The sequence below is a fragment of the Numida meleagris genome, chromosome 5 (genome assembly GCF_002078875.1).
Source record: "Numida meleagris isolate 19003 breed g44 Domestic line chromosome 5, NumMel1.0, whole genome shotgun sequence".
NCBI lineage: Eukaryota > Metazoa > Chordata > Aves > Galliformes > Numididae > Numida > Numida meleagris.
In genome coordinates, this window is record NC_034413.1 from 11,833,932 (window position 1) to 11,854,186 (window position 20,255).

General features: G+C 43.2%; 1 protein-coding gene and 1 long non-coding RNA gene across 8 annotated transcripts in view; one reads left to right on the forward strand and one right to left on the reverse strand.

The window, feature by feature from the left end:
• Positions 1-20,255, forward strand: part of SH3PXD2A (SH3 and PX domains 2A) — a 232,194-nt gene that overhangs the window by 173,188 nt on the left and 38,751 nt on the right. The window lies entirely within an intron of this gene.
• The window catches only part of LOC110400055, a 29,362-nt gene continuing 9,470 nt past the window's right edge, over positions 364-20,255 (reverse strand). Inside the window, exon 2 of the long non-coding RNA XR_002439569.1 lies at positions 364-20,231. This is a non-coding gene — a long non-coding RNA (uncharacterized LOC110400055). The remainder of the gene's footprint in view (positions 20,232-20,255) is intronic.

The following is a 20,255-nucleotide window of genomic DNA, read 5'->3' on the forward strand; positions in this document are numbered from 1 at the left end:
GAATTTGAGGCATCTTGCAGTCAGACCTATCTGAAACAGACTTGTATGAAGTTGTCTTCGTTACTGAGAAGACTAAGACTTGGACATCATTTCAAGTTGAAACTTCTGTTTGATATTAGGACTTTAAAAGCGAGCTCAGTGTAGCATGTGTGGTGAATAAATCCTGAAACCTTTCATCTCTGTTATGAAGCCCATGGGTCACTGTAACCTGGCTGTTGCTGCAATTGCCATGGAAGCAAATCTTGCTGGGCTGAAAGAAGTCTGTAGGATTTCAGTGCTTCAGAACAAATTATTCAGTTGTATACCAGCTCTCAGTCTTTGAAACAGATATTTTCTGCAAAAAAAAAAAAGTCTTGGCTCAACAAGAGTTGTCTTTCAGACCTTCCTCTGCATTCTAGTTACATGAGCAGAAGGCCAAATGTGTGCTGGTATTATCATTTTTTTTAACTCAACTGGGGATGGAAAAACTGCATGTAGCAATGGTCACAAATGCATCAAGATTGAAGTGGAGGTTTACATTCTCTCCAGCTGGTGTCTGGGAGCAGGCTGCAGTTGCAGGGCTGTGTCTGACGGGTTTGTTTAAATGTGCTGTGTAGCCAATCTGCACCGGCCAGCTCTATCTAAACATCTCTGTGCAGCTTCAGAGTAGCAATGTAAATAGCTGACTTGAGTCTTGTCTGTCAAGTGCATTTGCTTCTCTTATACCTTAACTAGAAAAGCCTTGTGGAATGACCAGAAGATACATATTTGTGCTGCAGCAGTGAAATGTGACTTTAAAGCAGGAATCTGATGCAGATTTCTTTGAGGTAGAAGGGGAGGGACTCGGCCCGAGCTGCTCCGTCCTTGCCAAGTTCTGTGTGGATGTGGCTTTAAACGGTCAACTTATAAACTGTGGCGGCAGTGTTTGCAATGGAAAACCTGACAGACAGGGAAGCATAAGCACGTTCTGAGCACCTCTGCCACTTGGCTCTGTGGTGGGATGGGGCTTTTCCCTCACAGCCCCTGTGAGCTGCTTCTGTGGTGGGGAATCAAGGGATGGCTCTTCACCCCGCTCAGCCCCACTGTAGCTGTTTCCTTCGCAATTACATAACTGCAGACAGATTTCCAATATATTACAACACGTAAAACAAAGCTATTGTAGCTAGCGTAGCTTCCTCAGGGACTAGAGAGCCCTCTGGGAAGGGAGGCCAGGACGTGGGGCATGGCACTGAACAGTCACCATAAGGAAGGCCTCTGCTTGTTAGGGTGCCCTGTCTTTGGGGTCCCCAGTGTCAGGAGATCAGTGTGCACCTGGCTGTGTGCTGTGTTACTCCTTGGTTTCCCTGTGCCACTCCATGGCTGCAGTGACAACTGGGGAAGGGGACAGAGGCCACAGCTCTCTCGTGCCTGATTCCTGGGGGTGTGTTGGCTTCCCTGTTGCCAGCTTCCCCATAGCAGGCTGAGGGCTTTGAGTCAGTCTTCTGCCTACTCACAGGGAACGCTGCACACGTTATTTGAAGGTTTTGCTTTCTAGGGATAAGTAACTGCTTTACAAGGTACCACATCAGACCAGGATCACTTACATGATGAACAGCTGCATCTTGACTAAAGATGCATCCTTAAAGTATTCCACTCGGGAACAGGAATATAGTTGGGTTTTTGTTTGTTTGCTTGGTCTTTCTTGTTGTTGTTTTTACATCTGATGGATCAATCTTTTCCTCTCTTCCATGCTTACTTTCCCAACTAGCATTAATTCTCAGTCCCATTCATTACGGTCTTGGTTTCTTAATTCTGTAAAGGCAACTTCCTGTCTCACATCTGCTTTCTGCCACTTCACCTCTTTCTCTAGGATGTTACCATCTTCCTGCTCCCTCCTTTGTACATGACAGGAGCATGGCACTGTATGCAGTGGTAGCAAATGTCTCTGAGCATTAGATTTGTCTTGCAGAAGTTGGCCAAAGTGCAGTGCACTTCTATTTATTCTAACAGGTAAGTGATACTTTGGCAGTTTCCTATGCTCCTGATGTTGATGCAGCTCTACAGCAAATTGCAAATACAATTACTGTGTTTACTTATGAAACGTCAATAGCTGAGCATCCACCAGACACGGTATACTTAATTGCCAGCATCATGCTTTATTTCAGGTGCAACTGTGCATGCCGGCTTTCCCTGGAAATTTGCTTTTTTTTTCTTACAAAGCATTTCAAGAGAGCACAGTCCAGCAGACGTGACTCATATCTTAATTTCTGTTTGTACGTCTAGCCCTGACCTGCTCTTTACTCTGAGAAAGCTAATTCTTTGCATTTCTATTTCTTCCCAGCATGGTTGTGTATTTGAATTGCAAATTTTGAAAGAGACTGTGGTTGTGATATAGAGAGTAAATACTCCCTAGTACAGCGGCCCATCCTTGAGCTGTGCCTGGAATTTTAGGAGAAGAAACAAACACTTAGGTCAAATACCTTTCCTCTAGCACTGGTGATTTCATCCAAGAAGACAGGTTTAAGTAAGTAGCCAGTGCTAAATGCTTAGGACAGCCTGTGTGACTGCTCTTGCTTGCAGCAGTGTTCCTAATTCTCTCATGAATAGAGCTGAATTTAAGGAAGGATCACCCCAAATTCTTTTTTTTGAAAAGTAAGAGCTGTCTTCAGGGTGCAACAGTGACACCCAGCATCCTATCCTGAGCTCACTGCTGCCTTACTGTGTTCCCTGCCTTTCTGCAGGGAGCCCTGCAGCAAAGGATACTTGATCCACGTATGAATCAGTTCCTGTCTTGCCGTGGTTTTCTGCCCAGTGTATGTACTAAGGCAGACAAACACAGGCCGTCTGAGGAGGCAGGGTGGGTGATGAGGAATGTTTGGCTAGAAGTTACTGGAAAGTTGTTTAATATCCTAAAAAACAGTCTTTGTAGAAGTTTTTCCTCCAAACAAGGACAATGCTGGCAAAGCATAGATGCTGTTCTCCTTCAGATGCTTGCAGTTCCATGGCTGGAGAAAGGCTTCTCCATGCTGGCAGATTCAGAGTCCTCTGCGTTAAGGGTAATGATGCTTGCTTGTGAGCACTTGCTTGTCTCAATTGCAGCAGTGTCCTCTGTCTTCAGGCGTCTTGGAGTTGGTGATCAAGGCTGGTTGTTCTCATGTTTTGTTTTGCAGCAGTATAAGCAAAGCAAATTCTGTTGGTGTGTCTGGTGGGATTTATTTTAAGCTTTAGCTGTCTGGAAGCTGGCGTCTGTGGAGGGAGCCAGGATGCCTTGTTTTAAACTAGTCAATGGAGAAAGGGTCAATGGGGTCAGCAGAGTATGGGTAGGATGAACTGGAATATTTAAACTAATCCAGGCTCTGTGCTGACTCCAGATGAAGCCTGAGACAAGCCTGGAGCAGAGATAGAAGTGGATGGGATGATTTGCTCTAGCCAAGTTATCACTGGAGATCTGCTCCTTTTTGGGAACAGAGTGACCGACCAACCCTGCAAAGCAGGCACTCCTTCTTCCAGTGGCCTGTTTGCAAAATGTTGAATGGATGGAGAGAACACTTGCACTAGAAACAGCCAGGTCAGCAGGAGATGAGGAGGAGCCCTTCTTCCTCTGCTTTTGCCCCTGGGAGCCCTAGGGTGGGGTGACACTGTCTAATGACTTTAGCAGCTGTACTAAGCTGGAAGCAGCCCTTGACAGCCTACCCTGACCTCTGGTTATTCTGTTTTGTAAGCATATTCTAACCCCTTCTTTGTTGCCTTTTTTCTTTTTTCTCCTTTTTTTTTCCTAGACTAATTGGATTTTTAAATGTCTCTGTAAGGGTAAAGAAGTGGTAGCTGCTTTCCTTTTCTGACTGTTAAACTTTTAATCAAAGGATCTTGATATGGCTGAAGCCCTTATTCAAGCTTTGAGAATTTAACTGTAATTTACTGTATTCACAGAGGAAGCATGCTGCAGTGTTTCTGATGCGGTTGCTGCTGAGCTGTGGTTCAAGGCTGCCCTGTACGTGTGCTTTGTTAAGTTATTTGAGGCTAATGTTTCTAAGTCTGCCTATTGGTTGAGCACCACAGTACCAATATCTCAGCTGAGGCTGCTGTATAAGATTCTTGAATTATGAATGTGTTGTAATATTCATGCTGCTATCTTGTGGTGTCTAAATACTTTTCTTCTGCTCTACTTAGTAACTTACATGGCAAGTGTTCTGTGTTTCTGTGTTCCTGTGTTCAAGAGCTTGGAAGGGATTTAGTATTGCTGGAACAAAAGCAGGGCTGTTAATGCTCTGGTTTCATAGGTATCTTCCCTCACTGTGGAAAACGAGGTTTTTCTCCATTGCTGCCTTTGCAAAGGGATTGAGTGGACTTGTGCTTTTCTGCTCAAAATACTTGTTCAGCCCTGTGGCAAGGAGAGGTTGTCCCTTTAATTGTACCATGATGTTTCCGTTTTTACTGGGAAGCTATTCTGCATTTCATAGACATTGTTGCTTAGTTTGTGCAGCTCTGAATTGCAGTGTGTGCCTGCTCTTCCTTCTTGGTGACAAACTCACCCGGAACACCTGAAATATGGCTGTGCAGCAAGTCTGTGCCTTTTGCAATGCCTAGCTGCTGAAGCTTTTCTGGAACACCTCCAGATGGCTCTGGAGCTCTGCTAGTAGGGATGTTTTGTTTGATGGGATGGAGGAGTTGATGGGCAGCTTGCTGTTCGGGCCCTACTTGATTTGGGAGCAGCTCAATGTTTTACTTAAGCGAGCTTCAGTGCATTTGTAACAGATGCTAATGTTCAAGTACTGCTTCCTCAAGTCTATCATAGAAGCTTTTGATGTTGTAAGAGGTTAATGACTATTTTCCAGGCACCGTTGCCCCATTTCATTTCCCTGTAGAGAGAAACAGTAATGATTAACATCAGGCATGTCATGAGGTTGTACTACTATAAAGCATTCTCCTCTCAAATTGAACTTCAGATCCTATCTATGTAGAGTTTGCTTTTAAACTGCTTTTTCTGGAACTTCTCTCCAGATGCAGACACATCAAGAAATGAACTTCCAGTCTGAAATCACCCTTGTAACATATGCTTTCCTGAAGTGCCTTGGGCTTTATTTTCATGTTTTTGTCCAGTTCCCATTGCTTATCTTAACTTTGGGCAACAGGTATTCTGGCAGGGCTAGCTTAGTTATGCATCTTTTTCTTCTTCATGTAGCCACCTTAAGTCCAACCACTCCAACTTCTACATTTGTTTGCCTTTTCTTTAGCTGATGTCATGTCTCTGTGGGACAGTTCTTTTCCCACCCCACTCCCACAGATTTCTTTCAGTTAAGGAAAGGGTTACTGCAGTAAATAGGAAGTCTTCAGATTTATTAAATATGCATCTATTGCTCTGGGTTTTTCCCCTCTGCTGTCTTCTAAGCGTCCGTTTGAAGTAAATGGGTTCCCTTTTAAACTTCCTTCCATTTAACTTGATGCAGAACAAATTAGTACTGGTTTAGAGTTCTGTAGTTCTCTGATTTCTCTAGAGAGTGGATTTTCCCTCCCTTGAAAAACCCAGCAGAGCAAGCCCGCTTGTAGGGGCATAGCCTTCACAGAGGCAGGCTTGAAAGAGGTCTCACAAGGTTGCCAGGTCAGTGAGTACGAACACTCTTCTTGTTCCCACACAACTGGGAGGGCAGTTGGAAGGGAAGGAGAAAGTCAGCGTCAGCCCTTGCAAAGATTGTTCCTGTCTACAGCTGCTCTGACTTCACCATAATCAAGAGGATGAGATCCTTAAGACACTATCTAGGAGCAGAGAAACAAACATGTGTGTCTAGACTTCACGTTTGGTAGATGTGGATATGAAATCTGTTTCAGTGCTTCTGAGACTGCCCTGATGATCCGGCTGCTCTGGGAGAAGATGGGAAATGATTACTGAAGCCATAGACTTGATACTTTATTTCTTTACAATGGCAATTTAGCTTTGGAGGAATTGAGTATGCCTGTTAAGTGTGGAGAAGCCAATGCAAAAAGCAAAGCTACCTTTAAGTCTGCTGTACAACACAGCCAGGAACTCCTGAGCAGTAGACTCTCTCTCAGACCTCTGAGGACTTCAATTCTGAAATTTCCAGCTGCTTACAAATCCACTTCTTTTTCCCTTCTCATCTAATCCTGCTGCGCTGAGCCTTTATGCTCAGGCAGAATAGTTAAAGCTGTTCTGTTTCCACTGCATACCCTGTTTGGAGCCCAGGATGGCAGGCTGAGAAGGAAAAAATTTTACACACCATCCCTGGTTGGAGCCTTTATTCATTACCTCCGCTGTTTGTGCAGTCACTGCCAGTTTTGGGACCCTGAAACCTGCCCCAAGAAAACGTTTCCAAGGAAAATCTGCTTTTCATATTAGAATACATACACTTTCTAATGATTGGGTTTCCTATATCAGCCAAATAGGTCACAAGCTCAGCGTTGCTGCAAGGAAACTACCTGGGGCCAAGAAGATACAGGGCTGTTACGGAGATCTTCTCCTCAGTCCTGTAGTTGCCTTGTGGTCTTAAAAGTGTGTGTGTGTATATATATCTTTTAAAATTTAAATATATATGTTTTCTTAAGTCTTTGTAACATCAAAGTTTCTTAAGAAAGCAAGTTACAGTGATGAAATAGCTTTAAATAAGCCCCCAAAACACTAAACTTAATACATAGTGACTGACGTCTTCTGCCATTTGTTCTCGTTAATCAAGAGAGCAATTATACACAAAGGCTTTGGCTCTTGTGGTGACTTTCAAGCCTGTTTTTTTTTCCAAAGTAAGCAAAAGACTGATAGTGCATTTTTATTGTGTCAGATGAGGACGGGATTAATAAAGGATGGAGTAAATTTTTTTTCCCCAAGCTACACAGCAAATAAGCAGTTCTAATAATACTTTGGCAGTAAAATGGAAGCTGTAATCATTAGCAGACGCGTTTCAGTTACAACCAGTAACATAACTCCTTACTTTTGGTTTTCATGTTAAAAAGAGTTCAGCTTCCCCGCAGACCAATTTTTTTGTCCATCTTCAGATTAAGCAAAATCTATAAAAGTAATTGCCTTGCTTTGGAGTTTCATAATACAATCAGATTTGTGGGGGTGGCTTGAAAGAGGGGCATATATGTCTTCCCTTCTGCCCCTCAGGCAAGGACATCAGACTTTCCAGCATTCTTGATGGAGACTAATTATTTTTTAGTAGAAAGATGTTAGCTCATGGCTGGATTAACCAAAGTAGTTCTGGAAGACACGGGATGAGAGGGGCTCTCTGGGATCTCTGTTTTACTGGCTGGCTTCTCCTTACTATTTTTATTGGCAGGTTTGGTTTTTTGTATCTTGATACTGTGTGACTTCATCTGAAAGTTTCACATGCAATGGGACATCACTTTATTATTTCAAATGAAACTGAACTGCAGTTATATTGGCAACATAGTTGAACTTCAACTTGGTAATAATGCCAAGTATTTTCCAGACTTCGCTTGAATCTACTTCTTTTTCTCCCTGCAATGCAAACGTGTGCTGGAGAGACCCAGCCTCTTGCTCTTGAAAGCTGTTTTAATTCTGTTTGCAGAATCACCTCCTGCTGCTCTTTTCCTCTTGTGTTGTGTGTACACACACCCTTTCTGGTAAGCAGCACATGGGATGGGCTTTAATGAAAGCATATTTTGCAGCAGCTGGAGGGGCAAGGCAGTGCTGGATGCACTCACACTACAGACCTAGCTTTGCTCCTGTATGACACAGCTGCCACGTGTTTGCTTAAGAATCCTGGGCTGGTTTGGCACTTGGATCAAAGTCAAAATAAGCTGTTCAGTTTTCATGATTAGCAGAAACTTGACTAACTGGGCTAACACTGGCAGGCACATCCACTATCTGACAAGTGTAAGAAAACACCTTCATGAGCTGATGCTCAGGTTTGAGGCACTGTGCTGACTACAGAATGATGAGCATAAGAGCAGATGAAATCTGTCCTCCTTAAAGGACAATACATCTTAAGAATTCTAGCTACATACACAACAAAATACAAAACTGGAATAGCAAATATCAGTGTACTGAAACACTGTGTAGGATATGATGAGGGCTGACAGCTGGGTGAGCCTCCATGCAGAAGTGACCCTACAACTGGAAGAGTAGCACTTAATATCAAACCTGAATCATGGGCTTGAGCTTTCATAAGTTCCTAAGTAGCATTTTAATCTCCCACATGGGCTTTTGTAGCATCCGTATGTTAGGGGAGGTTTTTGTCTTAGCTGAATATACCTGCAGATTCAGGGTGGATAAAAATGAACTGTCATTGGCCATGAATTTGAACCTAGGGTTTCAAATGGTCAACTTCTTCAGTGCCCTGGAAGTGACTTTGGAGTCTGTGTTTGAGTATATGCAGGGTGAAGACTGCATGAACTGACTTGAAAGAGAAAAGGTGAAATTCTCTATTTAAGAGGCAGAAATTGTCTGAAAACAGGATCAGAAACTTAAGAGGCAGTTTGTTTGATCTTTTTCTTACTCTTGTCTAAAATTCTTGCCCTTACCAAGAAGGAAACTCTGCAGATCATGACAAACCAAAATTACAGGATGGCTGCATGTTTAAGATGTTTTTGCGAATGATTCTTGTTTCATGTAGACCTTTCTTAACCGAAACCTCTTTGAATAGAAGTAGTATGACCAGAAATGGTCACTTCTGTCACCAGGCAAATGGGATAACTGAGCCTGGTTCTTGAACCAGCTACAAATTTAATTAAAAAATCAGTCATTCCAGACATCTTTGGTGTATTTTTGGAGCAGACTATGCACTTCCTGGGCTTCTAGGCTATTCTTTTTAAAATAAGAAATGAGCCTCTAGAGGTTGGTATATGAACCCTTTCAATCAGCTGAGAACTGGGAAGTTAAGCCCCTCTTTCTGAAAAGCATCCAGGTTTGAGAGCTAGACACATGAAAGGGTATTGCTTTTTCCACCATACTCTAAGGATTCTCCTTTGCAAACAGTCCTAAGTAGAAACCACCACTCAGTAATGAGGTTGATGCCTGCGGAATGTGCGTGTGGGAATTTGGAGACTGGATGGTACTGGGGATGGTTGGTGAGTTGCTTGCTGTCTTTGGTTTAAATTTGGTTCACGTTAATAGGAATTGTTTGGAATTTGAAGGAAGTTGATAGTGGTTTCAGGGAAATTTCCATTGCAGATGAGATGTAGCTACCCTTCACAGTGCTGTAATGGAGGCCAGCATTAAGGTCTCCTTGCTTGTTGCACTTGAGTGGCACAAGGGCCTTTTTTCCAGTCATTATGCTTGGACAAGGTGGAGACCAAGTGCCTGGTCATGCACATGTGTGTTTCAAGGACAGTGCAGAATCAGAAATGGAAGTAGACACTGGGCCAGACTCATCCACATCTCTAAGTGAAGGCTGCGGGCTGCCAGGTGAGCTGATCTGGCTTCTGTAGACCAACAACATCAGGTCTCAGAATCTGTAATGCCATCTGCTTCAGCTGTCTAACCAGTAATTCTTTTCCCGTATCCCCAAATCATATCAACCTTCCTCTTCTATTTATTTCTTCTTTGCCTCATGTTTCACCAGGCTCCTGAGTAGACTGACTAGCCCCAAGCAAATTTGGTAGAAAACTTGGTAGAAATTTAGTGAGCACAGGAGGGGAGGCCTGAAACAAACATAGCTGGGTGTCAGTGGGGATTAGTGACTTCTGGTATCATCTATTTCTTGTTCGTTTCCTCCTGCACTTTTTCCTGCAGGGAGTGCTTTATGGTAAATGCTTTTTGATCCTTTTTGAACAGCAAAAGCCTCTGTTAATTTTCTCCTGTCAGGGTGTTTCGGTCTGAGGAAAATGTAATGCAGCACATTCCTCAGTTAGGTAGGAAAACAGAAATCCCATGTTTCAACAAGACTGATGTTTTGCCTTAATCAACCTTAACAGTGTAGTGATGCGGAGGCATTTTTCTGTGGCTCTCCAAGCTGTGCCTTCATCGGGTTTTGGTGGATGGACCAAAACTGCACTTACAAGGTAGAGCTCTGAAGTCAGACCATCCATTGGTACTTAATGTTTTTTTTGCAAGTGAGTTTGCAGGGAGGAGTCTAGAATGCTATAGTTGAGCACTGAGCTAGACTGGTAAAAACCATCGCTTAAGAAAGCAGTTTTCACAACTGTAGTCATTCAGCTGGAGCCATGATGTAGGTCAGAACTGCTTATCTTTGATTTCTGAAGCTGAAAAGTAACTCTTTCTGGGAGAAAGTTGACTTGTAAAGGTTGGAAACAGCAAACTTCCACCAAATTCTTAGCTATGGCTGGTACTTTCCATTGGTGATACAAAAAATAGCCATAAAAAGAATCTCTGAAGAGAGAGCTAGAGGTGGTACAGTTAAAGATATAAATAAACTTAGCTGCTTTTATTTCCATGGTGCGTGCTCTGCGATGTATCTGTAGCCTCAGCAATGTCCAGTCTTGTAACAAATCACTTGTGTTTGGGGGCTAGTGTATCTTTGGGAACAACTTGCTGTTTTGGCTTCCTTCTGAGATTCTTAAAGTGGGATAGAAAGGAGTGATTCATCCCATAGGCTGAACTGTTAATTCAACAAAGATGATGATCAGTGTGTGGCCCGTGTCTCTGGAAATGTGCATTATTTATAGAAAGTACCTTTTGAAAGGCGAAAGACCTTTAAAATCATTGTCTTCCTTGATGTCAACTGCTCAGATGTATCCCTCTCACGCACCCTTTTATCTTCTAGTTAGTTTTTGCCACCTCTGCTCTACCTCTATGCTAACTTCTATTATGGAGGCCAGAATGGAGTCTTCTAACTCCTTATGTTTTTTCATCCAACTTTCTCTGCTTTTGTTGGTGCTTTGCATTCTGAGAAGACAACACTGAGGCAGCAGTTGAGTGAGATTTGTAAAGTCTTCTTAGTGAATGGTATGAATAAGAGCTTTGCACAAGTTAACAAATAATTGGTATGATCAGAAACTCTCATAACTAGGTGCCCAACTAAGCTTGGTATTTGTGTGCTTATTTCCACCAGACCAGGTTTTCCCAAACTCCATCTATCTAGCCTTGAACATTTCTAGGTACATGACAAGCTTCTGTATTTTGCTGGATGTGTACAACATCATAATCTTCCCTGAAATGAGGAGGGAGCTGTGCCTCCTGTCACCAGCTTGTGACAGGCTATTGCACTGGTATGGCATGTAGGACCACAAGCTGTGTGATTCAAAACCAATGGGCACAGGACTGGCTCTGTTCAATGACAGCTTGTGACATTCATAATGCAGCAGTAGCCAGGAAGCTTCTGAATGTGTAGGAGGTTGACTGCTGTTACGCAGCTCTCCTGTTTTGTTTCTCTGCTATCTGGGGCTGGAAGACTTGGAAGTGGATGCTGGCAGAAACAGAGCTTTTTCACAAGACTCTTACTTGGAGAACTGAAGTCACGTTGTGAAGTCTAAATCTGTAGTGGAATTTGTTGGTGTTGATTTAAGAGGCCCAAGAACGATGCCAGAAGTACTTTTTTTAAAAATAAAATTGCAAGGTGTTGACTAGTCAAGAAATGTTGAGACACTAGTGGAGTTTTGGAGCAAGTGCTTTCAATTTGCATTTGGATGTTTGTCTGTCCTCTTCTGCTTCAAAGCCACTGGTATCTTGTTGGCCCAGAAATGTTCAGAAATCACCATTTGAAAGATAGAAGGCCATTGGGGCAGAGGACATCAGGGTGTGATTGACCAGGGGCTGAAGAGCAGGCAGCAGTGAGTACCTGCCATTTCTGCTCAAAACTGATTTCTGAATAGGTGGCGGAGTTTCTGGAAAATCCAAGTGCAGTTTCTCTTGGAAATCAAAACTAGGCTTGGGGTGAAACGTGAGACCAGTACTCAGCCTCCCCTTGTACGAATTGAGTTTTTTTTCAGGCTTGTCACTGTCACCTTTTCCTAACATGTCTCTTCTCTGCAGTGGAAGGTACTTGGTAGGCAGCAGTAGTAAGAATACAATAGTGTTTGCTCATGTTTGTGTTGCATTTTGTAGCACGTCTTGCTGAAGATTCCCACTCTCTTTATAACTTTCTATGGCGTTCACAGGAATAAGCTGTTAATGTCATATGGCTCCTGAACTACGCTTTGACAGATACACATGGGTTCAAGATGAGAAAATAAGTTTCCAAACCGGACTTTCCCAAAATAGGAGGAATGCGAGTTGTGTTCTGTCTAGCATTTTTGTTTTGGATAGGAGGCTTTTGGTTAATGTCAGTCCTGCAGGAGGGGAAAGCTGTCAAATGCCACAGAATCCCAAATGTTCTTTGTATAATGGCTGCAGCCAAAGACACTCGAGCGTTGGATTTTTGTTGAGATTAGTGAGCAGCTTTCTTAATCATATGACAGCAGCATCGGGCTTTCCTGGTGGAAAAACAAACACCAAAAAAAGTAAGCAAAAACTAGCAAGTCCTATTAGGAATGTACAGAAACAAATAACGTACTTCCTAAGGTGTACACAAATGTCAGAAAGCTGACTTGTGACTGCCTTTCTGTTTCTTTCTGAATTCCTGCTGAAAACTTGACTTTCCCCTGAAGTTCTTGGAATGCATCTATGTTCTTTCCCATCAGATCTGTCTCTTCTGTTTTTTTTTTTAAAGGTTTCCACTACTGTAGCCCATGATAGTCTGTCTTGAACATACTGTCATGGATTCAGTGCCTCCTCATGGAACATGGCAAACTCCTTCTCTGTGCACTTTGTCCTCCAGGTTGACTGAATAGCCTGCTGCTGTTTGTGCAGGAGGAGCTCATTTGCAGATGTCTCCCTATAGCAAGGGGAAGTAGCTGTGACCTGAAGTGTGATTCTCTTAATGGGTGGGAACTTACTATTAAGTGGCTTCTCTTACTGTGGCATGTATCCAAGCCATTGTGGAAAATCTGGGCATTTTTACTGATGGCTTTGGCATGAGAGAATGAAATTCTTGAAGTTTGGGACTTTTCAGGAGGAAAAAAAAAAACCCTCACCAAAACAATGAACAAAAAAAAACCTGAGATGAGGGTTTCCTGTAGTTGAGATGTACAGCATTCTGAAAGCCAAATAGAGCCATTTCTCCTAGTGCCCATATGATACCTCTCTATGCTCCAAAAGCCTGAATGTTTGACATGATGGATTCTGGCTGAAATGTCCCTTGTAAGACAAGTGCATCATTGGTTTTCAAAGCTACCCAGTAAAAGGTGAGTAGCTGCGGGCAGGCAGACCTCTGCTGCAGTGACTGAGGAGCTTCAGCTGGATGGTCTGCTCTCAGCAAGGAAAGCTCAAGTAATGGTTTCCCATCTCCGGCCTTGAGGGGCTATGGTTATGCTATTGGGCTACATAGCCAGAGAAAACCAAGATCCTAATGGAAAACTTCTTGGAAGACTGAAGCTGCTCCTGCACATCTGTCCTCCTTTGGAAAAGGTATTATGTGTTGAAGTTATGAAATATTGTCAGAGGGGAAAGTGCTCTCTGCTCTCCAAAGATCCAAGAGCATCTAAGTGAATGTACATGGTTCAGCAGTGAATTGAGGGCTTGGAGAGCCAAAAACTGTACTCTCCATTTACGCAGAGAACAACAGTACCACTGCGCCAAAGACAGTTAAGTTGATACCTACCAGCCAGGAGTTGATGTCTCTGCCCAACTTCATCTAATTTCATATTAATGTGAAAAACAAAGATTTGCACAGACTCCGTGCAACTGACCTCACGTAGTGAAGTGACATGTGAAGATGTGATATGATTCTGTTTGATTTAGCATATAGCTCTCTGTAGCCCAGGTTTCTGTGCAGTTGCAGTTTATTATTGTAAATGTTATGCACCCATTTGGAATCCTCCTCTGTTCATATTTAAAACTTGATTGTATTGTTAAAGCAATGAGAACGTCTTCGTGGTGAGGGTTTTTGTACTGACTAGCTTTGCTTTGATGTGCTTGCCAAACATCTGTGTGCTTTCTATATACTTTTCCCTTTGCCTTCAGAAAAAAGGCTGGTTACGTTTATTTGTGGATGAAATACTTTGCTAGGAATGGTTGTAAATCTGAAGGGCTGAAAATTGTCAAGTGAATTCATAGACAATAGTAACAGAGAATAAGGAATTAAGCCTGGTATGCAATCTGGAAAATAATTAAAATCTTCAGGTTTTTTCCTTGCTGGCATAGGGATATCTAGAAATTGGAAATCCAGCAGTGCTTCTGATTTGGGAACTTGAAACCGTTGCAAAGTGTGAAAGCTGGGGTGAGACTAGGGGGGGAGGGGCTGGAAAGTGCTAGAGGCCTTCTTGGCCTGGGCTGTGCTGCATGGGCAAGAGCGTGCTGCTGATGGAGATGTCTGCTGTCTTCCTAAATCTTCTGGTGCCCCACCAAAGTATCTCTGATTTATGTGAGCGGTGATGTTACTAGTATTTGCTGGTGTTAGCTGGACAGTCATGTTGTAAAACTTTCAACAGTACTGCTACATCTATGGGGGAGAGGGGAGGGACGAGAGAACAACTGTGTGCACACCCAAAAGGGAGCCTGGTACATTTGGTTTGGGTTTGTGGCGCTTCAACTCTGGTTCGGTGTGATTTTTATATTTTTCCTTCGCTTTCTTGATGGCCAGGTTATAAAGTAGGTACAGGAGTGCTGATGTTTAAAGAAATTGATAATAAAGGAACTTTGTATTTCATTTTTCTGATTAATTTCTTTCATTAGGTGATACCATCACTGTAAGGGCAGTTTTTAATTTTTTTCAATATTAAAAATGAACAAGAAAAACAACTTGAGAAACGTGCCTGTGTGCAGCCCTGTGTTTCTGTGGGATCCAGAATCTTTAGAGAGCGTGCTCGGAGTGGCAATGACTTGATTTCAGGCATTGAACTTTACAGGTAGAGCTCCTGTCCCACATACAATCATTCGCAGGTCTGAGTGGGCTCCTCAGGACACAAAGGTGACATGGATGACCAAGAGCTGCCTTTGCTTGCAGCTGGCTTTCAGTAAGTCTAGCCTCTTACTGAGCACTTCATTATGATTCAAAGTATGGATGTTTTTGGCATGTTTTCCTTGTTGGATTTGAGATGATCTGAGAGAGAATATAAACCGTTTGGGGGCTTTTCACAATTCTCATTCCCAAGAATCCCCATCTGCCAGCTTGGGGAGCTGCTGAAGTGCTGTATCAGTGCTGCAGAGATAATCATCAGTGGTGTCTGAAGTGGTGCTCAACAGCTTTTGGCTCAGCCAAGGAATGTGCCCTTAACATGGACAGGGTGCCCCAGATGTACTTGCTGTATCGGTACAGAGAAGAACTGTCTAATCTGCTGCAAGGCTCTCTAGCCACACTTGTGTTTGGCTTGGACACCGTCATCCCCATGCTCAGAGCTGGAGTGTGTGTTGGCAGCAGGGAATCGTTGTCACAGAGTAATTCTGAGCACAGAGGAGTCAAACTAAAGATCATTTTGTTCTCTCTTCAAACTTACAGCTGGCTCAAGTGGGCAGGGGGTGCCTTAGCTGCTTTCCTTTCTTTTTCAGTGGTTTTGTGTTTTTTTAATCAATAACTCCACTCTGCAGTAAGTCTTTTGCTATATGTGAATTAAACCTTGTGCTCCTGAAACTCTTTATGCTCGTTAAAGACAGGCATCTTGCTTGCGAAATAAGGCTCTGTATCAATCCCATTTAAAATGGTATAGCTACAGGAATAGAAACAGCAGTGGTATGGGATCACACTTAGACATGTGCGTAACAGAGAGAGAGAGAACTGTTTTTTAAAAAATAAATATCAAGTAATGAAGTAGCAGTGCTGCTTAAAAGCTAAAAACCAAAAATAGTCTGAAGGCTCAGGTGCACCTTGAGTAGCTATGAGACATATACACGCTGAGGTCTGCCCACAGCGATTGAAGGCAGGGCTGTTGGTGCCCTTCCTCCTTCACTTCTGTTGCTCCTTGCTACCTTTGCTTAGATGAAATGTTGGTAATCATATCTAGTTGCAGTAGTGGTTTTAAGCTGCGAACGAGAGAGCCCTGAGCTCCAGCCTGAAACCTGATCTTATCCCAAGGTTTGGGGTAGGTAGGTAAGCCATGTTTTGGGTTTCTTTAACAATAAATGTTTGGACTAGAAATATTGGTGTGGGGTTTGTTTTTTATTTGTGGTTTTGTTTGTTTTGGTGTTTTGTTTTGTTTTTTTTAGCTTCTCCTTTTCTCCCCAGTCAGAAAGCCTTCATCTGGCTTTTTTGTTGCCAGTTAAGCAATACCTGTGTCTGTTGCAAATCCTCGTTAAGTTTGGAGAGCAAGCACATGCAGGACTTTTCCTCTGTAGAACTGAAATCTTTGTAGCTCATTTCCAGGACCTCATCTGGAGAAGCTGCTTTGCTTCTTTGGCTCTGTCCTGGAATTGGAAAACTGAGCTGTGAATAAATAAGCATGGGCTCATCCAAAGGCCTGAGTTGTAGTTGGAAGGAAAACGTGAGGCAGGCTGGAAGTGACAGCCCAGAACAGCGGTGAGCTCGAGGCCTAGCGGCTCTGTGGTACAGGTTACCCCTTGGTGGATTAACGAGGCCTCCTCACAGATGGGTTTTTTATTTCTGTGAAAATGTGACCCAGGCTATGACTCTGCCCCTACTTGACTAGGACATGTGGTCTGGGGGAATTCTGCTAAATACCTTTACTGAACAGGAGACTAGAGCTGCTTGGATAATACAGGTCAAAATAAAACACGTCCTACTTTCATAAATAAACTACAGTGTGAACCTTGTTAGATCTCTAAAAATAGAGGTGAAAATGGCATGAAATGAGTAGCTCCATTCCTTTGTGGTGATGGGCACTAAGTGCTGGCAAGCAGTAGACAAGACAGGCCAGGAGCAGAGGGATTGTCTCTGCTTGAGGATAGTCAGCTCCCTGACTCACATGTGAGGGGCTGCCCTGAAAACAGAGTTAAAACTTGTAAGAAAGTGTGAAGTCAATTAGTTAATGGTGTTGATTATCCTATTTTCTATGGAAAAGCAAGGAAGAAAGAGGAGGATATCTGCATCTCCTGGTGGGAAAGACAGCTCCTGGAAACAAGCTGTAGCCATGGTGACATCTTTAAGTCACATCAGCAAATGTTAAGTGTCATACAGAGCTCTGAATTTTAATAAGTATTATATTCTCCATAGAGATCAGGACTTAACAAATGTGAGCAGAGTTGACTAAATGCTTCTTGGAGTAGTAAGTTGAAAAGGTGCTCTTGAGATCCCTTCCTTCTGTCTCACCTCATTTGTTGCATCCAAACAGAAGCAAATCAATTCATTAATCAACCCAAAAGGTGCTAACAACTCAGTTGCTCTTGCTGGAGGTGCCCTGTTGCTTAACTTCAATTTTATTGCAGTGAACTCTAGCTTACCCCCTTCAAATGTTCACATAGTTACTAAATGGGATGTTTTGGCATAAATTTTCAGGGTATGTAAGTTTTTGTTAAACCGTAGCATTCCAACATCATAATTAGTATGGCAGCTAACAGACCTACCCAAAGACTTATTTACTATCCAGACTATTTTACACTGCCAGAGCCATGCCTCTGTGATCTGTGTTTTTTATGGCAGTGCCTAAGGCCCAGCTGAGATCAGGGTCCTGTTGTGCTAGACATTTAGGCCTTGTCTCCAGAGAATGGTTGTCTACAGAAGCATTAGACAAAGGGAACGCTGTTCAAATTTGGATGGTGGGGGAGGGGAAGGGAAGTAACTAAAGACTTGGGGAGGGAAAATTTTCCCCCTTGAAAAGAATTGGTTTGGTTCTCAGTTCTTCTGCAGAGAACTCCCCAGAGCTAGTCCAGCTCCTTGCAGCAAGACAATCCTCTTTGTCCTAATGGAGTATTGCTTCTAAAAGGCTTTCCAGCATGCATCAGGTGCCTCTCAGCTTTGAGCTCTGATGGGGAGAGTAAACCCAAGCCAACTAAACCTGAGCTTGGTGTACTCCATCAGTATTTGGATGTGCCCATGGTGCCCCTGCCTTCTAGCCAGCTGTTACTCAGAGTTAACAACACCTCAAGATCTGCAAAAAGTGAGATCCTGAAAAGCAAAGATCTGCAGCATGCTAGAATTTTCAGTTTTCTATTATGTTGGCATTGGAGTGATTCCAGATAAACAGCTGCCTGAGCAAAGAAAGTGTGATGCACTGGCAGCAGGTTGTCCAGGCAGTCTAGTATGTCCTCTTTTGGTAGCATTGGACTGAGAAGAGGGAAAGGCTTGATGTTGCAGGCACTAATAGGGTAAGCTTAAGTGGCTGCCTGTTGAAAAGATAAATGCTGTGCCTCTGTGTCTTCTATCTAACAGGTTTAGGTAATCCCTTACTGTGCTGCTTATTTTAAATGATGCTGTGTTGTGCAACGCATGTGTGTTACTAATGGAGGGTCTTCAAATCTCAGCTTTTCACCCAGGGACAGCATTACTCCTACCCTTGTTTCACGGTTGATCTGTTCTTAATGGAAAGGAATAAGCCTCACAATGTTATATTTGTCTTGTTTCAGCTCTGTGAAACACGTGGAGATGGACAGTTTTTCTGTATCTCGCTTCATTAGTTTGTCTGGCTGACCCTTCTTTAGTATTAGATCAGCCTTGGTGATTATTGCCAGCAAATTTGTGCTTTGTTTGATTAAGCTTGAAGAGACAGGAAGGAGGGTCAGAGTATGAGAATATTTAAATATTGAGATTCTGACTTACTACACACTTGACTGTGCCTTCCTGCTGGCAAAGTGGCAACTGACGCAAGTGGCAAGCCAGCCTCATTCTGAATAATAGGAAATCTGTTGCTCTCATAGCGCAAAGCTTCATGAGGTGCTTTTAGTTTAAGACAGAGCAATGCACTCTGGGTCTAGGCTGCCTCTCAGGTCTGCATAGAGTACTAAAGGCTAACTACCTCTCTTTAAAGTCAGTGTCCCGGGTGACGCAGCCAAGCAAGCTGTAAGGAAATTGCATTCTTGCTGCCATATAGCAAAAACCCTGTGAAGATGCTCAAGTAGTCTTCCTACCCAGTGGCTAAGCCAGACTCCATGAAAAATATTTTCTGCAGCACAAGAGTACTTTTCTGTTGAGAGAAAAGATAAGCATCTTATCAGAAGTTTCTGTCTCTGCAGCTTCTATGTATTCACCTTCTCTTCTTACACTGCCAATGCACCTTTTTGTTTGAGCTAGTGGAACCAGAAACCCCACTAACTCCTGTTTGGTTTTCAATTCTGCATGGATAAGCTCAGGTTTCCCCTTCCTAAAGGTGAATGTCCTCTGTTTCCACCTGCACAGGCTGTTCCCATAGCCTGGATCTTCATGATGCACAAAGGTAAAAGGCAAGTCTTTCCTCTTTTTTTTCCTTAATTTTTTTTTTTCTTTCAGTTTTCCTTCAGCAGCTTGAAATGGGCCAGTCCAGCTGAGCAAAACATAGTAATGTGCCTGCAAGTCTCTAAATTTCAGAGAAGTTTAGATGAAACCTTCTGAAAATACTGAAGTGGGCTTGTAATCTCTTCTGGGGAGTGTGGGTGATTCTACTTGCCATGTATGTCCTCGTCCAATACAATGCAGCTCATTAATTGGCAGCCCGCTAGCTCAGGGCAGCTCAGTAGCCTGCTATTCATCACTCTGGTACTCGTTTCCGAAGCTGTCATTTCCTGCCGCCCTGTGCAGGCAGCTCTTTGAGGCTCAGCTCCCAGGGTCACTGCAGAAACATGGCCTGAATGAAGCTCAGGAGAAAAGCAATGAAGCGACGTCTGAGGGCAAGCAGAGCATTCAGCTTCATACATCAGTATTTGTACCATAATGTACCAACTAGGCTATGGTCTTGCCAGGTCTAATAAACAGAGCTGGACAGAAGCTGTATTTGGAAAGTAGAGCTTCAAGGAATAGCCAGGATATGGAAATGGCCATTTCTGAGATGGCCAAAGGCTGTGTGGTGCTGCTTTGCACACTGAGCTGGGCACCAGGAGACCGAAGTGTCTCCCTTCCTTTAGCAGGAGGAGCTTTATGTCTCCGAAGGACTCTGTAGGGCTGTTTGTAAAAGGCAGTGTCTTTAGCTAGGTGACTCAGCTGTGCTTCAGACTGAGCCAGTATCACTGCCTGCTTTATCTCTTGACTTCTCCCGGGTATAGTATGGTCTTTGTTCCTTGCTTCAAGCTCTTGTCCAGTGCTGCTGGATTCTGCCCTGAGGTTACTGAAGTCTGTCTCTAGAGGTGGCTGCTGTATTTTCAATTGAAATATGGGATTCCTATGCAACTCTAGCACCTGGAGTGCTGTTTTGTACTCTGCTAGGATCACTCCTTGTCCACAGAGTCTCTTTTTCCTGAATCTTTGTGGCTTTCAGGATTTCCCAGTAAGCAAATGACACCACGTTCTCTGAAGACCTCAGAAAAAGAAATT